Source organism: Leucopleurus acutus (genome assembly GCF_964270905.1).
Source record: "Leucopleurus acutus genome assembly, chromosome: 3".
Classification (NCBI taxonomy): domain Eukaryota; kingdom Metazoa; phylum Chordata; class Mammalia; order Artiodactyla; family Delphinidae; genus Leucopleurus; species Leucopleurus acutus.
The window spans coordinates 88,458,627-88,471,735 of NC_139145.1; the positions used below are offsets into that span (position 1 = coordinate 88,458,627).

At 46.7% G+C, this 13,109-nt stretch overlaps 1 pseudogene across 1 annotated transcript in view; it reads left to right on the forward strand.

Annotated features, from left to right (window-relative positions):
- Positions 1-3,680: 3,680 nt before the first annotated feature.
- Positions 3,681-13,109, forward strand: part of LOC309959911 (PR domain zinc finger protein 14-like) — a 150,242-nt pseudogene continuing 140,813 nt past the window's right edge. Inside the window, exons 1-5 of the transcript in view lie at positions 3,681-3,710; positions 4,585-4,685; positions 5,029-5,098; positions 7,252-7,447; positions 8,716-8,825. The product of the transcript in view is annotated as a PR domain zinc finger protein 14-like (transcript). The remainder of the gene's footprint in view (positions 3,711-4,584; positions 4,686-5,028; positions 5,099-7,251; positions 7,448-8,715; positions 8,826-13,109) is intronic.

Genomic DNA, 13,109 nt, shown 5'->3' on the forward strand with positions numbered 1-13,109 from the left:
TTAAGTACCATTCAGAAATATTACACATTCATGGTGCACGCGAGATCAAAGGGGAACTACTGAGGATAGAAAATTCCCTATAAGAGATTCCTTTCAGCTATTCCCCTCCATTCGGGCCCCACCCTGCCCTCTTCTTTAGCCATCTCCACCTACCACCAAATCAGAGCTAAAGGAAAACCACATGTGATGGCGAGTGTTCCCCAGACCAGCCATATGAGCGTACAGGACCTATCCCAGGCTCTGAATCTGCATTCAAGCAAGATCCCTGGATGATTCAGAAGTCCTAATCCAGACATTTCAAATAGGATTAGGCAAGGGTGACGTGCCGGGTGCAGTTCTAGGTTTGGAGGATACAACAGTGAATATAACAGACAATCCTGCTTGCACTGAGCTTACATCGTAATAGGGGAGGGAAGCAAGATCAGTAAATAAGCTGACAAGTAAGTATTAGTATTTCTGCCGTTGATGAGTATTCGGGAAGGGATGGGGGTGAGGGAGTACTGATGTGGAGTAAGGGTTCCTACTTATAAATGGTGATCACCTTCACTGAGAGGGTAAAATTTGCACAGAGGTATAAAGGAAACAGGGGAGGAAACCAGTAGGTGAGTGTCCAGAGGACCTGAATCCCAGTCCTGGGTCTCCCCCTTTATGCCAAGTGCAACAATTTGCAAGATACTTAAACTTCCTGGTGCTTGGTCCCCTCATTTGCTGACTAAGAGTGAAAATACTTATTTTGATGAATTTGGGGGTGATTTCAAGGGTCAGAAGTGATGCACGCAGGCATGAATGCTATTAACCCTATCAGCTAAGGTCTAGGCTCCTTGACCCTTTGCCTTTACCTCACAGGGGGATGAAATTGGTGTGATTTAGAGTTCAAGTGGAAGTATAACGATTGAGCTTTGGGCGGTTATTCTAAGTCTTCCCTGAGCACCTGCCACAAGCTGTGGTCTCAGTTCCCAGGATGGAGGTGCCCCCACGTGACCTCCCCTCACTGATTTCCTACCTGACCTGCTCCCTACACCTCCTCCTCCTCATGCTTTCATCTCCATGCCCAGACCTCTGCTATCTGCTCTCTTCTCTAAGTCACCTTTTCCCCAGACAATGGTCCTTCCACAGGGAGGGGCCACTTGCACATTCTTCTGGCAACAAGTGTTTCTCTCAACTCAGTAACTCTTGCCAAGTCTACATACCCTCCTCACTTGCCTTCATCTTGGGCTGTACAAGGTGTAGCAACTGTCTGCTTTGTGACCCTTGGAGCTACAATATAAGCCCTCTTCCGTGAACTTAAACTTGGGATGCTCAGTCTCTGTCCTGATTGCTGGGTTGGCAGATAAAGGGACAGTGGAGTTGACCCACCTGGAAAGTGCCCCACCAATGTGACATTTGACCAAAGAGAGCCCTATGCAGAGGCCACGCAGCAATTTACGTGGAGTTGATTCCTCACTAACAATCAGTTCTTTCCAGTTAATTTGAGAGAATGTCTGTATTTGGTGTTTCTGTAATTTTATTTTGTGTTTCAGTTGAGTAAGTGTTGCTGAATATCTGTAGAATGTGTGATAATTTTTTTGTAAAAAACTCAATAAAAGAAACACTAGCATAGGAAAATATTGTATGTTGTGTAAAACACTTGGCTGGGGAAATGTTTTAATGCATTATATCAAAATGCTACAGACACTCAGCAGCTATATTACAGGAGTGAGCTGTGTTTGGCCCTAAAGGAGCCCCAACTCAGCATTGCCAGGTTGGGAGAAGGGCACTGGGGGAGGCCTGGATCATAAAAAGAATAGGGTGTCAGAAGTTTCTCTTTGACTGAAACAGCACTTATTCAGCACCTTCAGTGCAAAGCACTATTCTAGGCTCCTTGGAAAACATCAATGAAAAATGCATCCAACCTATCCTCCTGTAGCTTACAAGCTAGAGATGGTCTGGGTATAAACTTGAACTCATTTAGCTCATCTTTATGGGAGTTACTGTGAGCAAAGCACTATACAGGATGCAGGGAAGTAATGATAAAACAGAGGTGGGCTCTGCCCTCGGTTCTAACGGGTGAGAAAATATGTTCAAAAGTTGTCATAAAAAATTTCAAATGTGGGACTTCCCTGGTGGCGCAATGGTTAAGAATCCGCCTGCTAATGCAGGGGACACGGGTTCGAGCCTTGGTCCAGGAGGATCCCACATGCCGTGGAGCAGCTAAGCCCATGCACCACAACTACTGAGCCTGCTCTCTAGAGTCGGTGAGCCACAACTACTGAGCCCGCGTGCTGCAACTACTGAAGCCCTTGCACCTAGAGCCTGTGCTGCACAAAAGAAGCCACAGCAATGAGAAGCCTGCACGCCGCAACGAAGAGTAGCCCCCACTTGCCTCAACTAGAGAAAGCCTGCACACAGCAATGAAGACCCAACCATAAATAAATAAATAAATTAAAAAAAAATGTCAAACGTGATGAGTGGTAGATTTTGACATTAATGATTTTATATCATATTTTTAAACCCAGCATCTCGAAACACTTCACAGCCCTGTTTGATGGGCTTTTGTTATAGAATTTTGGTGACTTACAGAGTGACAAAGGTCATTCTTCCCCTCTGTTGTTTTTGCAGCATTGGTCATCGAAATGCCCTCTCACTCCTTGCACCTCTCTTTTTATCTGACCTCATGAGCACCTCACATAGTAAATGCTCAATAAACATGTGTGCACTGAATGAACTGAACCCACTGTGTGCCTGCCGATTTTATCGGTATAAAATCCTCCTCCGCTTAACGCATATGTGGTCTCCTGACCTTAATCATCACTTGAGCTTGCCTAAAATCCACAGTACAGAAAGGAGACTTTTAATACTGGCCCTCCCTCTACCTACGAAGATGTACAGCCCAATATTCAGCTTTCAGTTCAAAGTCTCAAGGATTCTCTTGCAGAGGCTGCAGACTTGCAGAATCCAGACCAAAGACATCAGACATGCTTTGTTTCTTTGAAACTATTTGGTTTTCAATGGTTGGGGCATTTAACACCAACTCCACTTTTAGTATTCTCTGCCAGCCCCTCCCTTCTATTACCTGACTGGAAACTTAACGCACTTGAGCTGTCAACGCCTGAGGGCCAGAAATCCCTACTCAACCCATCTTGATACAGGGTCTGAATTTTCAGGGGCATATAGAACATTGTAGCTCCAAGTCTATACAATTCCAACACCATGAAGTTTTAGTGCTGCGATAACTGCTATAACCGGCTCATTGGAGAAAAAAGCTGAACATCTTAGCCCACTTCCAAAGACCTGCTGATACCCTGGCCACACAAATGCAATGGTCATTGAGAGAATGTCAGGAGAGACACCGTGAGGGAAGCTTAGGATGCTGGAGCCTTAATACACTGCAATTGAGGCTTTGAAAAGAGTCATATGACTGAAAAGCACTAGTTTTTTTCACTTTGCATAAAAATCTAACATTGGAGTAAAAGAAATAGGAAGTATATAAATTTTTAATAAATACAAGCCATAAAATAAATTTAATAAATTATAAATGATAAAATTATTGAAAAATTAAATATTAAACATTCCCACATAAAAATGTAGAACATTTATTAATTAGGGAGCATTTTCAGAGTAATACTTGCACTTTAAATTGCTCTTAACTTTTTAAACATGCAATGTAGTAGACCTCTGGAAAGAGGTCTCACTACGCTTGCATGGCTGGTCATGCCAAAGGGACACACTTGGTCAGTTCCCTGCAGGATGGTCAGCGTGGGGTGAACACAGATGGTTGGATGGTTGGAGAGTGAGTGGGAAATGGGGCCAGTGGTGGAATTCCTAGGACTTGGGTTTATGGAACAAGATAAGAGATTTCTCTGTCTCTATTTGGATAGCCCAGTACAAGGAAGAGCAGTCATCGTTTGACTGAATATTTCTGGCAGAAAGCTGGAAGAAAGGTCCATACAGACATGTCTGGCTCTTTTCTAGGACACTTTAAGAAAAGTTCTAGTCCAGATCCTTTTATTCTGGGTCTTGGACTGGAAAATATGGAGAAGAAAAGACAATGAAAGAGGATATCTGGAGAGAGACAAGCTTTCGTTTTTCTTCTCCTCAGATTGTTGTGGTGCTTTTTTCTTTTTACCTCCTAATTTACAAACAGTGATTCTTCGCGTCCTCCCCGCCATCTTTCCCCTTCTTCCCCGATGGGAAAACAAAGGACTCACTTTGTAGAACCCACAAGCCAGGAATCACAGTATGGCTTAGGGCCCATGCCTACCATAGGCCCTGTGCAATGCCACAACCATGTTTCAGGGGGCTCTGAGTTGTCGGAGGAGATTTAGGTGGTAGGCGTGGAGGTGCACTGTGCAGAGCCCCCATCATGGAAGGACTTCCTGGTCAGCTACAGGGAGTGGGTGCAGTTAACAGCCAGCCTCCAGGTGTTGGCTCCTGCAACAGAAGCCACGTGGTCCGTCATATTCTTTCAGGGCAGCCTGCGCTAGATTCTATAGACAACACTCATTCCAGAGCGCCTCGCCAGCTTGGCCAGAGCTTTGTCAGGCCTGCATCACAGATCACCTTCTTCCCGGGACCAATCCTGTCTCTTCCCCCTTTCCCTTTTAGGTGTATTCATCTGTAATAGCTATCCTGCTCCCCAGACTGTCTCAGTTTGAAGAAGCAGCCTTGCAACAGTTGGTGCTGAGGAGAGTCTCAGAAAGCAGAGGGTAAGACAGAGCTTTAAAGCTGAATCACTCACCGCCTGGCTGGCAATTAGGCCCCATTTTCCGGCACCAGATGGTGGTCCTATCATTAAAACTTCCTTCAGTGGTGAATTGGGATGGTGTATCTGTAACAGAGAATGTACTAGTGAAAGCAGTATATGAGGCACCTGAAACTTATGAACATCTAGCCCTAAGGTGGGACTGGATGGCTGTTGCTAGGTGCTGTTGCTACTCCACAGAAGATCGTGAACACCTGAAAATGAGTAACAGGCAACTAATTGAAAGTCAGGGATGAAAGCCAGAGGGCCTCTTGGCTCACACACAGTGAAGCTCTCATCTTCTCTAGCTGGAGAGTGCAGCAAGCCAAGGACCAAACCCAGGACTTCAAGTCGGAGTGGACAAACCAACCAAGACAGGTATGTGAACCCAGGTTTCCGGGCTGGGAAACCTGGGACCTTGACACACGCAATAACAATATCTGGGTGGATGCCCTCAAGAGTTGTGGCAAGTCCCAGTGGAGGAACAACAAAGGAGGCTCCTGGGGTTCTGGAACAAAGCCATGTTACCTTCAGTGGAGAATTATGCACCTTTTGAAATATAACTGCTGGCATGTTAACGGGGCCCTCCTGGAGACAGAGCGACTGACCATGGGTGGGATGGCGAACACATCCCAGTTTGCCCAGGACTTCCCCAGACTTTCAGTTTTAACACTGAAAGTCTTTTATCATGGGAAATCCCTCAGTCCTGCATTAACAGATAGTCACCCTAAGCACAGGATACTAAGTTACCAGGCATTATCCATCAGGGATTGGGTCCTGTCACACCCTTCACATCAGAAGGTTGGGCGAACCCAGCAGCAACCCATCATAAGATGGACATGATCCATCTGGGGTCAAGCCCAAGGAGGACCTAGTGCACAAGCAAGCTGCATGAACAGGTAGCCCAGACCAGAGCATCCACCATTTTGGTACATTCCCCCGCCTCAGCTCTTGCTAATGAGTGCATAGGACATCTTGTACGACCAGCTTAAAATAGAGGGAAACGCCTGAGTTTAGTACACAGATGGATTGACTCAGTATGTGGGTTTGAGCCAAAAATGGACGGCAGCTTCAATATAGCCTCATCAGCAATGGACTTGAAAGAGAGCATCAAGGGAAAACCTTCCCAGTGGGAAGTTTCCCAATGTACCTGTTCACCAAATTGCAAAGAGAAATGACCCAAGATTAGAATATATATTGTGGGCTAGATATAGCAGATGTCCTGGCTAGATATAGCAAATGTCCTGGCTTTCTGGTTAGATGCCCGATAGAGAAAAGGTTGGGGATAAGCCAATCTGAGGCAGAGGCATGCAGATGAACATGGGGAGTGGCACCAAGTGTGAAGACATCACCCCACATGCTAAAGCCACCAGAGAGCGACCACTACAGAAGCAGCACTAAACAACCAAGTAGACGAAATGACCGGGCCAGCTGACGTTATCTAGCCTTCGTCATCAGCCACATTAGTGCTGGCATGATGGACGCATGAATGTGGTGGCCGTGGCAGCAGAGATGGAGTCTCCATGCAGGACATACAGCATGGATTCCCACCTCCCAAGGCTGATTTAGCTACTCCTCTGCTAATTGTCCCACCTTCCAGCAGCAGTGACTGACACTGAGTGCCCAATATGGCATCAGTCCTGAAGGAAATCAACTGGTCCCTTGGTGGTAAGCTCACTACCTTGAGCCTCTGCCGTTCTGGAAAAGCCAGCAGTTGTTGTCATAAGAATAGACACAAGTTTGACTTTCCCACCATCAGGGCTCAGCCAGCACTGCTCTCTAAGGGCTTGTGCAGTATTTGATCCATTGGCATAGGATCCCATATAACATGGCATCCCATCAGGGGACCCACTTTACAGCAAAGATATGAGGACTGGGCACACTACCATGGGATCCACGGGTTGGTCGTATCACATTCCCCACTGCCCAGAAGGATATAACGCATGCATTGAACCAAAGGCCTTTATAGGGCGCTGTGTCCCCATAGCACTATGCTCTCAGTAGGAAGAATACATGGATCTGGGAACCAACAGGTGGAAGTAGGAGTGACCCACCTACCCACTTTCAGTGACTCACTGGGGAACTTTGTGCTTTATGTCCCCCAGAGGGGACAGACTTTCTCTAGGGGACACAGCAAGAATCCCATTGAATTCAAACTGCCGTTGCTCCCAGGCATTTTAGGATCCTTGTATCCAGGGACAAGTGGGCAAGATCATTGCAGGTGTAGCTGACCCTGACCATCAGGGGGAGGTGGGCTTCTGTTACACTATGGGACCAGTGAGGAATGTGCATGGAACCAAATGGGTGCCCCTTTTGACTTCCTTGCCCGATTGTAACTGTGGATGGACAGATTCCATCAGAGAAGGATATGGTGAACTTTGGAGAGGATGGTCTGAGTCTGCTGAGGTGGTACCCAAGAGGGAACGGGGGAGGAGAAAATAAGCATCAACTGCGGGCCCTGAAAGCACTTGCCTTGCTCAGACGATCACACTGGGGGCTATGATTGTCCACCTGTTTCCGCTTTCTACAAGAGGCCCACAGGAATCCTGGAGGAGCTGCTCACTGAGCACACCTGGAGAAGTAGATCCAAGAAGCCCAAAGGGCAGACTGTGGGGCACACTGAGCTGGGTCTGCCAGGTCCCTTCCGGAGAAGGACTTGCCGCCCAGTTGTGGGGAGCCCAGCAGACACAGCTCCCCCTGTCAGCTCGGTCATGGTCTGCCTCAGCTGTAGGGGAGCCTCACTCAGGGGCACACTCCTCCTGGAGCCCCTCTCATCTGGTGACTGAGCTAGCAGGAGCAGAATGGAGGCCTGGCCATTTCAGCCCAACACAGTGTACTGGGTTGGCTGACGTTGGTCGATCCTGCATCATAGTTTTACTTCCTCCTCTGCCTAATCCTGCCTTTTGTTCACAGCCGTTATTCGCTAAAAAAACCCACACCATCTTGTACCCCAAAGTCTATCTAAATGTCTGCTTCTGGAGAACACATTCCATTTCAAGCTCTGTAGGGGCCTTTGGTCCAAGCATCAAGGAACAGAGATGAATTTTGCCTTCCAGTCTTTGGAATGGATACCTAGGAAGCCACCTGCCAGGGGACCTGGCAGACCCAGCTCTTATTACTGACCACCTCCTGGAAGGTGGTCAGTATACGAACAGCACCAGTGATCACTGGGGGGATTTGGTGGAGCCAGAGTTCCGGGGAATCTGTGTATGGCTTTGGTTAAAACCATGGGGGTCTTTCGCTGTGTTTTGTTTCGCATGGCTGCTGTGGCCTGAAAAAATAAGTGATATATCTGTTTGTCATATAGATGGATCGATCTGGATAAAGAAACATCAGTACCCACTGCTTGCTATAAAAGGACTTATTTGGCAATACCTGTGAGTCAGTTTAAAAGGTCCTTCATGAGAGGGTTTCCTTCTAGATTTAGAGAATCATGTCTTCCATGGGTCACCACCTCGCTCACTGACCGTTCCTCAGTCACCATGATCAGATCAGACCAAAATAGATCCTGCAGTGGGTACTGTTAGGGGGTTTGCCTTCATCCCCTAATGGTTTTGAGGGAGGAATGAGGAACTTGAGACAATAAGAAAAGCTCTGGCTTTGTGACTGCAGGTAAGGGACTGTCCTGAAGCAATCACTGGTCAGAGGTAGGGAAAGCAAGGCTGCAATGTGGCAAGTGGAGAATGAAAGAAAAGCTCTAACCCAACTCCGGGCATCGGTCTAGACCTCGCAGAGCAAAGTCCTTTCAGGACCTGACGGATCCTTGGTTATGACGGTTTGGAGCATATAGGACAGGTACAACCTGCTGACAGGAGTGACCAGATGTGGTAGGCAGACTGGTGTCCAGAAGAGAACATGGTGAGAAGCTGCAGGGGATCTGCAGCTCACAGTGGCAGGCCCTGTATTCAACTGGCCTGTTGATTTTCCTGTCCCACCTCCCCGCCCAATCACCCTGTTTCTTTTCCATGGCAGTAACTATGTGTTGTCCCCTGCAGTCACTACAGTGCTCAGCATGGAGCTAATATCAGGAAACATGTTTATAGACGGAGTAAATTTAAAAACGCAAGTAGCAAAGAAACAGGCCCAGATGACCCTCGGCTTTCCAGTAATACCTTAAGAGTCACTGTGGACTCTGGGAGGTGGTCAGTAGTAAGAACAGCACCAGTGATCACTGGGGGGATTTGGTGGAGCCAGAGTTCCAGGGAATCTGTGTATGGCTTTGGTTAAAACCATGGGGGTCTTTTGCTGTGTTTTGTTTCCCATGGTTGGTGTGGCCTGAAAAATAATTGATATATCTGTTTGTCATAGAGATGAACGAATGGATGGATGGATGGAAACAAAAAAAGACACAGAAAGAAAGAGAGAGGTGGATAACCTCTTTTGTAGTGTATTGGTTCGGATGCTTTTGGTTGCCAATAAGAGAGCATGAGACTGAAAGTGGCATAAAAAGACTTCCAGGTTTATTCTGTGTTCAATGACGTTGTCAAGGGCCTGGCTTCTTTAGGTTTTTATGTGTTGGCATCCTCCTCTGAACTAAATTGATCCAGTGTCATATTCTCACAAAATTGTCTCCAGGGTAGGAAAAGCAGCTCTTCCTTATTGCATCTTATGTCTGTTTCTCAAGCGCAAGTAAAGCTGTATCAGTCATTATAGACTAGATTATACTGCAGTAGCAAATAACCTCCCAGTCTCAGTGGCTTAAAAACAACAAAAGCACGTTGCTTGCCCACGCTCCACGTCTTACACAAATTTGCTGGCTCAGTCTTGGACCCAGACTAATGGAAGTTCTCATCTTAAAAAGAACTTCAGAGTTTGTAGTGGCAAGAAAGAAGAAGGCTGCTGATAAATCTTTTGGCCCGAGGTGACTTCCTCTTATAGTTCTTGTAACTTCCCCTTCGATTTCATTGGCCAGAAACCTGCCACGGCCCTGCTTCACTTCAAGGGGGTAGGGAGGTACAATTTTCCACGTATTCAGAAGTAAAGGAGAACCAGATATTAGTGAACGTTACCTATGTTGTTCAGCTTTTCCCAGAAGTTGTAAGCCTCTTATATCTCTTTGTCCAGAATTGGGTCACATGATCATGACTACATTGAAACCCCATCCGGGGGAATGGAATCAGTATCAACCCTCTGAAGCAAAGAAACATCTGTGCCAGCCAGTCAGGAAGGGGATCGATCTGGATAAGCAAACGGCAGTACCCACTGCTCGCTATAAAAGGACTTATTTGGCAATACCTGTGAGTCAGTTTAAAAGGTCCTTCATGAGAGGGTTTCCTTCTAGATTTAGAGAATCATGTCTTCCATGGGTCACCACCTCGCTCACTGACCGTTCCTCAGTCACCATGATCAGATCAGACCAAAATAGACCCTGCAGTGGGTACTGTTAGGGGGTTTGCCTTCATCCCCTAACGGTTTTGAGGGAGGAATGAGGAACTTTTGACAATAAGAAAAGCTCTGGCTTGTTAGCTTCCCAGGAAAATTAATTCAAGCAGCAAACACCCCACCAAAAAGTCTCTGAAAGAAGCTAATTAGTCCTCTTACTAAGTTAATGAGGGACAATTGAATTCAAAAGTTTCTTTTAGTTTCTTCCTTCTCCCTTTCTCTCTACCCATCCATCCCTCTTATAAAATAAAACATAAAGTGCCTTACCCTATTTTGCCGTGGTTTTAGTCCTTAGATGTTTATGATTCTGTGGCAGCATGGGGACAGTTTAAGTGAATGGCTGAAAGGGGAGGGGGAGAATTGCAGCAGATGGTTGAAATTCCAGAAAAGCCAGCCATAGCATCCCCACTAAGATTTAAATTGTGCTATTTCCGGGTGGGTACAAACCTGGAAGCTGCTTTTTTTTTTTTGCGGTACGTGGGCCTCTCACTGTTGTGGCCTCTCCCGTTGCAGAGCACAGGCTCCGGACGTGCAGGCTCAGCGGCCATGGCGGACTTCTCAACCACTGCGCCACCAGGGAAGCCCACCTGGAAGCTTCTTACCTGTAGCCTCCTTGAAAGAAAAAGCAGAGGGTTGGAAGAGGGACCTAAAATCTCGAGTACCAACTTGATCCCAGCCCCCAGCAGGCATGCAGCGTGCCTGTGTTTGTGTGTGTGTGTGTGTGTGTGTGTGACATATGGCAATTTGAAACAGTTAAACATATGAAGAATGTTTTTCATTTACAGATGGTAAAAAAAAAAAGGCATTTATTTTTTCATATAACACATTCCCGGGGTTTGGAGCCAGTCGCCTCCAGGGAAGGTCACAAATCCACTCAGTGCCCCAGCGTGACTCAGGTTTATGCTTGAAGGTCTGCTTCAGCTGAAAGATGAGTAAAACTGTGGTTAAGTCAGACATTCCCTGATGGCTCTGGGGGCCTAGGGCAATGGATATTTCCACAAGGCTGTATGAAAAAGTCCAATTCGTAACATTTGCTTCAGTTGGATGCACCTGTTTGAGGCAGCCGAAGGAACAAGATTTATCCATCGGGCTAAATCCTTCTCATGGCATTTAGCCGGTGCCTGGTACCACAGCTCTTCTGGGGCTGTGGAGAGGAGGATGGAAGTGGCTTTCCTGTGGCAACTACGCTGTCCTTTTCTCCAGTGAATAAAGCATTATTGCTTTCCAAGGTTTTTCCTGCTGCTATGAGAGCAAATTGGGTATCTGGAGTGTCTGATCAGGGCACCAAAGCTCTGCACGATTTGCAAAGACAATTATTCCACTGAGGCTTTTGACAGTGGGAAAGGAAAGTTAATTAAATCTCATTGTAGAATTAAATAGCATAACTATATATTTTAGAACTAGTGCAATTATGCCTTATCTTGGAGCACTGTAAATTCTTTGTGATCGTGATGTATTAGCAGAAATTTTCATAGAATTCTAGAACTCAGGGGGCTTTAGAGATCACAGAGTGGGGCAACTTCCTTTTGTAAAGATGAGAAGAAACCCAGAGAGGTTATGTGACAGACTAAAGCCAACAGCAAGCCTCCTGATGCAAAACTGAGCACTGTTGCCATTTCATTTGATTTGCATTTTGCACAGAGATGAAGCCTACATCAGGTCAAAATAGCAGATGGTCCAAAAAATAGCCTCTGAAAATCTCTTAGAAAGGCACCATGCTGGAAACAAACACATGTCTTCCACTGAGTCCAACACGGCCAGATTTTCCTTCAGAGTAGATTGTTGTTCTTAATTTATGTACCAAATGAAGTAGCAGGTTGGGGTTTAGAGACCCTGTTGTGTAGGAAATGGGTCTTTTAAGGTCAAGAATCATAGTCTGTAAAGATGCTCCCACCACGAGAGCCCAGAACTGACTAACTCATAGATCGAGAGAGTCCTGACTCAGGGGAACCCTCAAGGGGAACACTGATCTCTGAACTTTCTGTGAGCTCTTACCTCTCTGGTATTTTGCCCTGTGAATTCTAGTCTCCCTGGCCTCTCAGAATTCTGAACTCTGTCTCCTCAACTTAGCAAGGCTGTGGGCTCTTGGGGAGGCCCCTCCCTGGGCTGGAACCTGACTCTAGGCGGTAGGCTGTAGCAACCACAGCGTCCCCTTACTTGTTTCTCTCTTTTCAGGGTTCACTGTTGTGGTGGTCAGGGTTCTCCAGAAAAAATAGAACCAACAGAATATATATGAGATTTATTATAAGGAATTGCCTCATGCAGTTGTGGAGGCTGACAGGTCCCAAGATCTGTAGTCAGCAAGCTAGAGACCCAGGAGAGCTGACAGTGTAGTTTTAGTCTAAGACCAAATGCCTGAGAACCAGGATGGTGTGTAGTTCCGGTCTGACGGCTGGCAGACTCGAGATCCAGGAAGAGTCAGTGTCTCAGTTTGTGTCTGGAAACAGGAAAAAAACCAACGTGGTGGCTTGAAGGCAGTCAGTAAGGAGGAATTCCCTCTCACTCACAACAGGGTCAGCCTTTTGGTTCTTCTCAGGCCTTCAACTGATTGGATGAAGGAGGGCAATCTGCCTTCCTCAGTCTATCACTTCAAATGTTAATCTCATCCAGAAACCTTCACACAGACACACCCGGAATAATGTTTGACCATATATCTGGGCACCCCATGACCCATGTGTCAAGCTGACGCATAAAATTAACCATCAGAATTGTCCTGTGCTGCTTATTGTCCAATGTCTAAAAACTTTTGCTTCAAATGTTTCTTCCTGGGGCTTCCCTGGTGGCTCAGTGGTTGAGAGTCCGCCTGCCGATGCAGGGGACACGGGTTCGTGCCCCGGTCCGGGAAGATCCCACATGCCACGGAGCGGTTGGGCCCGTGAGCCATGGCCGCTGAGCCTGCGCGTCCGGAGCCTGTGCTCCGCAACGGGAGAGGCCACAACAGTGAGAGGCCCGCGTACCGCAAAAAAAAAAAAAAAAGTTTCTTCCTTTTTCTTGCTGTTGTTGTTTA